Source organism: Ursus maritimus, unplaced genomic scaffold (assembly GCF_017311325.1).
Source record: "Ursus maritimus isolate PB19 unplaced genomic scaffold, ASM1731132v1 scaffold_1, whole genome shotgun sequence".
NCBI classification, from domain to species: Eukaryota; Metazoa; Chordata; class Mammalia; order Carnivora; family Ursidae; genus Ursus; species Ursus maritimus.
This window is the reverse complement of record NW_024423343.1, coordinates 12,443,874-12,451,925: the sequence shown is the minus strand read 5'-3', so window position 1 is coordinate 12,451,925 and position 8,052 is coordinate 12,443,874. Positions and strand designations below refer to the sequence as shown.

The 8,052-nt window shown below is 36.1% G+C and overlaps 1 non-coding gene across 1 annotated transcript; it reads right to left on the bottom strand.

Annotated features, from left to right (window-relative positions):
* Positions 1 to 451: 451 nt before the first annotated feature.
* Positions 452 to 554, bottom strand: LOC121099993. Its single transcript, XR_005831719.1, has one exon. It is a non-coding gene; the product is annotated as a U6 spliceosomal RNA (small nuclear RNA).
* Between the last annotated feature and the right edge of the window lie 7,498 nt (positions 555 to 8,052).

Genomic DNA, 8,052 nt, shown 5'->3' with positions numbered 1-8,052 from the left:
AGAGAGTAACCTCAAACAAGAGGATTTTTTTTTTAATTCTTTTTTTCTATTTTCTTTTTTTTTAAATTTAAATTCAATTAGCCAAGGTTTAGTACATCATTAGTTTTTGATATAATGTTCAATGACTCATTAGTTGGATATAACACCCAGTGCTCATGATATCATGTGCCCTCTTTAATTCCCATCACCCAGTTACCTCATCCCCCCCCCCCACCTCCCTTCCTGCAACCTTCGGTTTGTTTCCCTGGAGTCAAGAGTCTTAATATGGTTTGTCTTCCTCTCTGATTTCTTCCCATTCAGTTTTCCCTTCCTTCCCCTGTTGTCCTCTGCACTATTCCTTATGTTTCACATATGAGTGAAACCATATGATAATTGTGTTTCTCTGATTGACTTATTTCACTTAGCATAATATCCTCCAATTCTATCCATGTTGATATAAATGGTAGATATTAAAAATATGGAATGCTTCATGAATTTGCATGTCATCCTTGTTCAGGGGCCATGCTAATCTTCTCTGTATCATTCCAATTTTAGTATATAGGCTGCCAAAGCGAGTATAAATAGGAGGATTTTAACGATCATCTAGACAATATGACCCATTCTATGGAGGTCAGTCAGTCAGATTGTCCACAGACACTGCTATCCTTGTCCAATAGATCCATGAACAAAATAGCTATGATTTTAGGGATAAACTTTACATATGGGCTCAAATACCTAAACTACCACCACCAATGCAATTTTGGCTAAAGCACTGCTAAATGCCCATACTGCCACCAGTAGAACCAATGCTGAATCCCCAGTATTGCACCATTCCCCCCATTTCCTGAGGACATCATTCAGCAAACTGGTACAGGTTGATTACATTGGACCATTCTACAATGGAAGAAGCAGTACTAGTCTCAATAGAATAGACACTTTGATTACAGATTGTCTTTTTTTGCCCATAAGTTTTCTTTCTTTCTTTCTTTTTTTTTTTTTTGGATGCTATTTATTTATTTTTTTATAATATTTTTTATTATATTATGTTAGTCACCATACAGTACATCCCTAGTTTTTGATGTCAAGTTCCATGATTCATTACTTGCGTACAACACCCAGTGCACCATGCAATACGTGCACTCCTTAATACCCATGATCAGCCTATCCCATTCCCCCACCCCTCTCCCCTCTGAAGCCCTCAGTTTGTTTCCCAGAGTCCATAGTCTCTCATGGTTCATTCCTCCTTCTGTTTACCCCTCCCTTTCTTGTTCCCTTTCTTCTCCTACCGATCTTCCTACTTCTTATGTTGCATAAGTTTTCTGCCAAAAACATTCATTCAAAGATTTATAGAAAACATTATTCAACATCATGGTATTCCACATGGCTTTGTTCTGATTAGGGACACAGTCTCTTACCACCTCCCCCATCATCCTGAAGCAGATTTATTAATAGCATGGTGGAATGGCTTTTTAAAGATTCAATTATGACTTCAATTGGTGAGAACATCTGAAATAGGGTCCTTCAGGATGCAGTGTATGTTGTAAATCAGCAACCTTTATGTAGTACTGCTTTTTTTAGTCAAAATTCATTGGTCCAAGAATCAATGAGTGGAAATGGAGACTCTTCTCACCATTAGCTTTTGCATTCCTCTAGCAAAATTTTTTGCTTCTGTCAACAAAATTTTGGATTCTGCTGGTCTCTAGACTATCTAGTGCAGTTCCCTAATCTGTGTAGTCTAATATGGTAGACATGAGCCACATTGAAATCTTGAAATATGGCTTCTGCAACTGTAATAAATTTTAAAATGTATTTAATTTAAAGTAATTATTTTTTTTTATTTTAAAGTAATTTAAGATTGATCTCATGACTCTGAGGTTATGACCTGAGCTGAAATCAAGAGTCAGATCTTAACCCATGAGCCACCCAGACACCCCATTTTGGGTTTTCTGTGTAAGATATCATGTCATCTGCAAATAGTGAAAGTTTGACTTCTTCTTTGCAAATTTGGATGACTTTTATTTCTTTGTGTTATCTGATTGCTGTGGCTAGGACTTCTGGTACTATGTTAAATAACAGTGTTGAGAGTGGACATATCTGTCTTATTCCTGACCATAGATGAAAAGCTCTTTTTCCCCATTGCGGATGATATTAGCTTCTGCACATCAAAGGAAACAATCAACAAAACTAAAAGGCAACTTTTAGTTGAATAGGAGAAGATATTTGCAAGTGACATATCTGATAAGGGTTAGTACCCAAAATTAAAAATATATATATCAAATTCAACCCCCCAAAAACAAATAATCCAGTTAAGAAATGGACAGAAGGCAAGAATAGACATTTTTCCAAAGAAGACATACAGATGGCCAACAGATACGTGAAAATATATTCAACATCATTCATCATCAGGAAAATAAAAATCAAAACTACAATGAGATATCACCTCACACCAGTCAGAATGGTTAAAATGAACAACACAGGACAACAGTTATTGGCAAGGATGCAGAAGAAGGGGAACACTCTTGCACTGTTGGTGGGAGTGTAAACTGGTGCAGCCACTCTGGGGGATGAGTATAGAGGGTCCTCAAAAAGTTAAAAATAAAACTACCCTACAATCCAGCAATTGCACTACTAGGTATTCACCCAAAGGATACAGAAATACTAAATTGAAAGGATGTATGCACCGTGATGTTTATAACAGCATTATCAACAATAGCCAAATTATGGAAATAGCCCAAATGTCCAGTGACTGAGGAGTGGAGAAAGAAGATGTGGTATACACACGCACATACACACACACGCACACAGGAATATTACTCAGCCATAAAACAAGAATGAAATGTTGCCATTTGCAAGAACATGGATAAAGCTAGTATTATGTTAAATCAGTCAGAGAAAGACAAAAACCACATGATTTCACTCATATGTGCACTTTAAGAAACAAAATAAATGAACGTAGAGGGGAGAAAAAGAGAGAGGGAAACCAAGAAACAGACTCTTAACTACATAGAACAAACTGATGGTTACCAGAAGGGAGGGGAGCTGGGGGAGGGGTGAGATAGGTGATGGGGATAAAGAAGCACAACTTGTGATGAGCACCGGGTGATGTATGGAAGTAATGAATCACTAAATTGTACCTGAAACTAAATTCACACTGTATGTTAACTAACGAGAATTTAAATAACAACTTGGAAAGGAAAAAGAATCAGTAGAAAATTATAACCCAATATAGGAAAGACTATAAATAGCCCAGATCCTTTAGGAGTAAAAGTTTAAGTCACCACACCAAGTAGGGAACTGTGACCAGCTGAGAGTTTGCTAACGGTAACAATAAGCATGATGCTGAAAGATAATGAGCTGCAATAATGTGGTTCCATGTGGCAATGAAGTCTGTGAAAGTTATGACTATCCCTTCTTTATTTTGATATGACTCTATTTATATAAATATTAATCAACTTCTTTTTTTCTCTCCCATCTCTCAACCACCTCCCATAAGATATACCATAGACATTGAACTTATATCTCAGGATTTAAACTCAGAATTTCAAAATAAGCACATAATTCCACTAGAAGAGTAAATAACACAACCTAAAAAATAAATTACAGGATTTTATGTTCTGTTTTGAGGAGATGGATAGCACATTTTGAGTTGCATAAAGATAGTTGAATTATGTTAGGTAGAAAGATGATTTTTCTTTCTTTCTTTTTTTAATGTTTTTTTATTATATTATGTTAGTCACCATACGGTACATCCCTGGTTTCTGATGTAAAGTTCGATGATTCATTAGTTGCGTATAAAACCCAGTGCACCATGCAATACGTGCCCTCCTCACTACCCATCACCAGTCTATCCCATTCCCCCACCCTCTCCCCTCTGAAGCCCTTAGTTTGTTTCTCAGAGTCCATAGTCTCTCATGCTTCATTCCCCCTTCTGATTATCCCCCCTTTCTTTATCCCTTTCTTCCCCTACCGATCTTCCTAGTTCTTATGTTCCATAGATGAGAGAAATCATATGATAATTGTCTTTCTCTAAGGATAGTTAAAACAAAAAAAAGAAGTTTAGTTAGAAAAGGTATGTATGAATATCAAGATGACAAGGGTGGCTTTGTCCTTTGTTGACACAACTAAGCTGAAACTAGGTTTTACAGAAGTTCTTTTCTCATAAGATTCTTTGTTAACATTGTAGGAAAAGACCTTACAAGTGATATTCAGATGGCCGGAGTAAATCAGGAGTCATATTCCTTTTGCTCTGAAGGTCATTGCAGGAAGTCAGGCATGGTGGCAGTTATTACGTGTTGTCACTGATCTCCAGCTTACAACTTGTCAGCTCTGGGTGATCTCTTCCTTCAGCCTCTCCAAGGCCTGGGCCAAATATGTGTGCACCTCCAGGGCGAACAATACCAGCTATTCTTGTCGCTGATCCACATCCTCAAGACTGGAGATGGCAAGTGACAAAAAGTAGGTTTTGCCTTCTCCTAACAGTTTAGAGATTTTCTCAAGGGTTCCAACTTTTCCTAAAGGGTTCTAGCTCTTCCTTGTGAGTTCCAGTTCGTTCTTGTTCTCTTCTGAATTCAACTTTATTATTTTTTTCCCCAGCTGCTGATCTGGCTGACTTGGAGTGATTTGGAGCTCAACACTAGACATAATGACAGCATCTTCAATAGACTGCTTCTCCAGCTTCAACTACTATAATCAATTTCTTCTTCTATATCACTCGTAATGGTTTGGTTTCTCTGACAAAGTAGAAGACTATTTGTCAATATCTACTAAAGCTGAATATATGCATGCCCTGTGAATCAGCAAGTCCAGTCCTAAATGTCCACCCACAGAAACAAGTACCTATGTACACAAATATACATGAAGAAAAGTGCCCATAGTTCTTATTCATCTGAGCCAAAAGCTGGAAATAATCAAATGTCTATCAACCGTAGAAGGGATAAACCCATCATGGTATAGTCACACATTAGAATAACATACATCAGTGAAAAGGAACAAACTTCTGCTTCATATAACAACAAGGACGAATCTCAAGATATACCATTGAGAAAAAAAATAAGCCCAATGTAAAAGAATGTATATTCACAAGAAATTCCCTAATCAAATGTGATAGAACTCAAGAAAGTGGCTGTTGTTGGGAAAAGGTAATAACCGGAGTTGGTACAAGGTTGTTTTCTGGTCACTGGTAATGTTATATCTGGTGTATTCACATCATAAAAATTTATTAAATTGTACACTTAAGATTTGTGCATTCTATTACTTACACGTTGTACTTGAACAAAATGATTAAAAAATGTAACAAATGATACTAAAACAATGCAAAAGGAAAACATGAAAGACCCCAAATTTCCAAAGCAATATTGAGAAAAAAGAAAGCTGGAGGTATTGCACTTCCTGATCTCAAACTATATTACAAAGCTATAGTTATCAAAGCACTGTGCTATTGGCATAAAAACAGACATACAGATCAATCGAGCAGAGTAGGGAGCCCAGCAATAAACACAGGCATATATAGCCTATTAATCTATGACAAAGGAGCAAAGAATATGCAAAGGGGGAAGGATAATCTCTTCAATAAGCGGTGTTGGGAAATCTGGATAGCACATGTAAAAAAAGATACACTGGACCCTTTCTTACACCATGAAAAAAATCAACTCAAAATGTATTAGACCTAAATTAAAAGACTGAAACCATATATTTCTAAAAGAAAAGATAAAAGATAAGCTCCTTGACATCAATCTTTGCAATGGTGTTTTCGACTTGATATCAAAAGCAAAGGCAACAAAAGCTATAATCAACAAGTGAGACTACGTCAATTTAAAAAGCTTCTGCAAAACAATGGAAGCCATCAATAAAATGAAAAGGCATCCTATGTGATGGGAGAAAATACCTCCAAATCATATATCTGATAAAGTGTTAATATAAAAAAACCATAAAGAACTCACACAACTCAATAACAACAACAAGCAAAACCAAAACAAGACCTAGTTCAAATACGGGCAGAGGAACTGAATAGACATTTTGCCAAAGAAGACATACAGATGCTCAACAGGCACATGGGTAGTTGAACATTACTAATCATTAGGGACATGCAAATCAAAACCACAATGAGATAGCACCTCACACTTGTAAGAATAGCTATTATCAAAAAGGCAAGAGATTGCAAGAGTTGGTAAGGATGTAGAGAAAAGGGAACCATTGTGCCCAGTTGGTGGGAATGTAAGTTGTTGCAGCCACTATGGAAAATAATATGGAAGACCCTTAAAAATTAAAAAATATAACTACCATATGACTGCACAATCCCACTTCTGGGTATATATCCAAAGGAAATGAAAAGAAGATATTGAGGGGATATCCACACTCCCATGTTCACTGTAACATTATTTACTATAGCCAATGCATGGAAGCAATTTAAGTGCCCATCAATGGATGAATGGATAAAGATGTGATACAAATATACATGTGTGTACATATATAGAGATAGTTATGAGTATATAGATATAGATAGATATACATATACATGCATATATACATATATGTATCTTGATATATAAAATATATATCAAGATATTATATATCAAGATATAGATAGACACATACACACACACAAATGTTTTGTTTTTGTTTTAAACATTTTATTTATTTATTTGAGAGAAAGAGACACAGCTAGTGACAGAGATAACAAGAGAGAGCATAAGCAGGTGGAGGGGCAGAGGAAGGGGCAGAAGGAGACTCCCCAGTGAGCAGGGAGTCCAAAGAGAGGGTCCATCCCAGGACCCTAGGATCATGACCTGAGCCTAAGGCAGATGCTTAACTGACTGCGCCATCCAGGCACCCCACATGGTGACTATAGTTGATAACACTATTATGTAATTGAAATTTGCTAAGAAATGAGAATTTAAATGTTAAAGAAAAATAACCTATCTCATGGTCTGTGAAGATTGAATGACGTAATTTATGCTTAGCATAAGAGTTTAATAAATATTATGTAGCATAATTTTATTATTACAAAGCCAGTAACTGGAATTGAAATATTGCCTACATCCAGGTAGCCAATATTATCTTTGGGAAGAAAGATCATTTTATAACAGGTGAAAAGTTAGACCTAAATCCATAACATTAGAGCACAAGGTTCATTGTTTATATAATATCACAACCTCACATTTTAATTTGAAAGGGTATTTTACAACAAACACAGGAACAGAGCAACTGGAAATTTATTCAGGCGACAGTCTGTCTGCCTGACCTCCCCATCTCCATTGTTCTCAGACATAGTTCTTTGTATTTCCTTCACAGAAATCCTCAAAAAAATTTTTTTTTTGCTATTTATTGCTTGACTTGTTTTATTAGTATGTATGCTCCATGAGGATAGTTATATTCTGTTTTCTTTATCTTTTCTCAGTATTAAGGACAATGACTGGCACAGTAGGTTCTTAATAAATATTTATTTAGTAAAGCAGTACAGAGAGCATGAATGTCCAGCATAAATAATCAGCAACTATGGCATGTGAGTCAGCATCTTGACACCTGTGACATTGATGGCTGACCTCTAGCCTAGTTCCCTTCTTATAGAAAGCCATTCTGCCATAGTTAAATTTTTGCTCTGTGGAGTTGTAAGGGTGATTGTTTCAAGGTCGTCAATTTCTGAATACTTGACATTTCTGATCCAACTGTCCTTGCACTTTTGTTAATGAAATGACAACATCACAAATCCTTTCCAAAATGAAGTGGAAAATGAAGGTGAATAAATAAATAACTAATGAAGGGACCACAGTCCAGCTAATTATAATCACAATATCCGAAAGTTCATGTTAATAAGAAGTGTGTGTCATTTTACCTTGCATTTATTCATCATCTGGAAAATGGTGACAGAAAATCCTTGTGTCATCAAAAAAAAATCTCTCTAATAATCAGTGAGACATAACCACTATAAATAATTTAAATCATATCAAGTAAAAACAAAGATTAACTGAGTTTTGCCAACTAGGCTTGGGGCCCTTAGACATCCCCGCAGCAGATGGGAACTGTCAAAGCCCATAAACATTCCAAATTGTAAGACATGACTTTTAGACTTTTAGA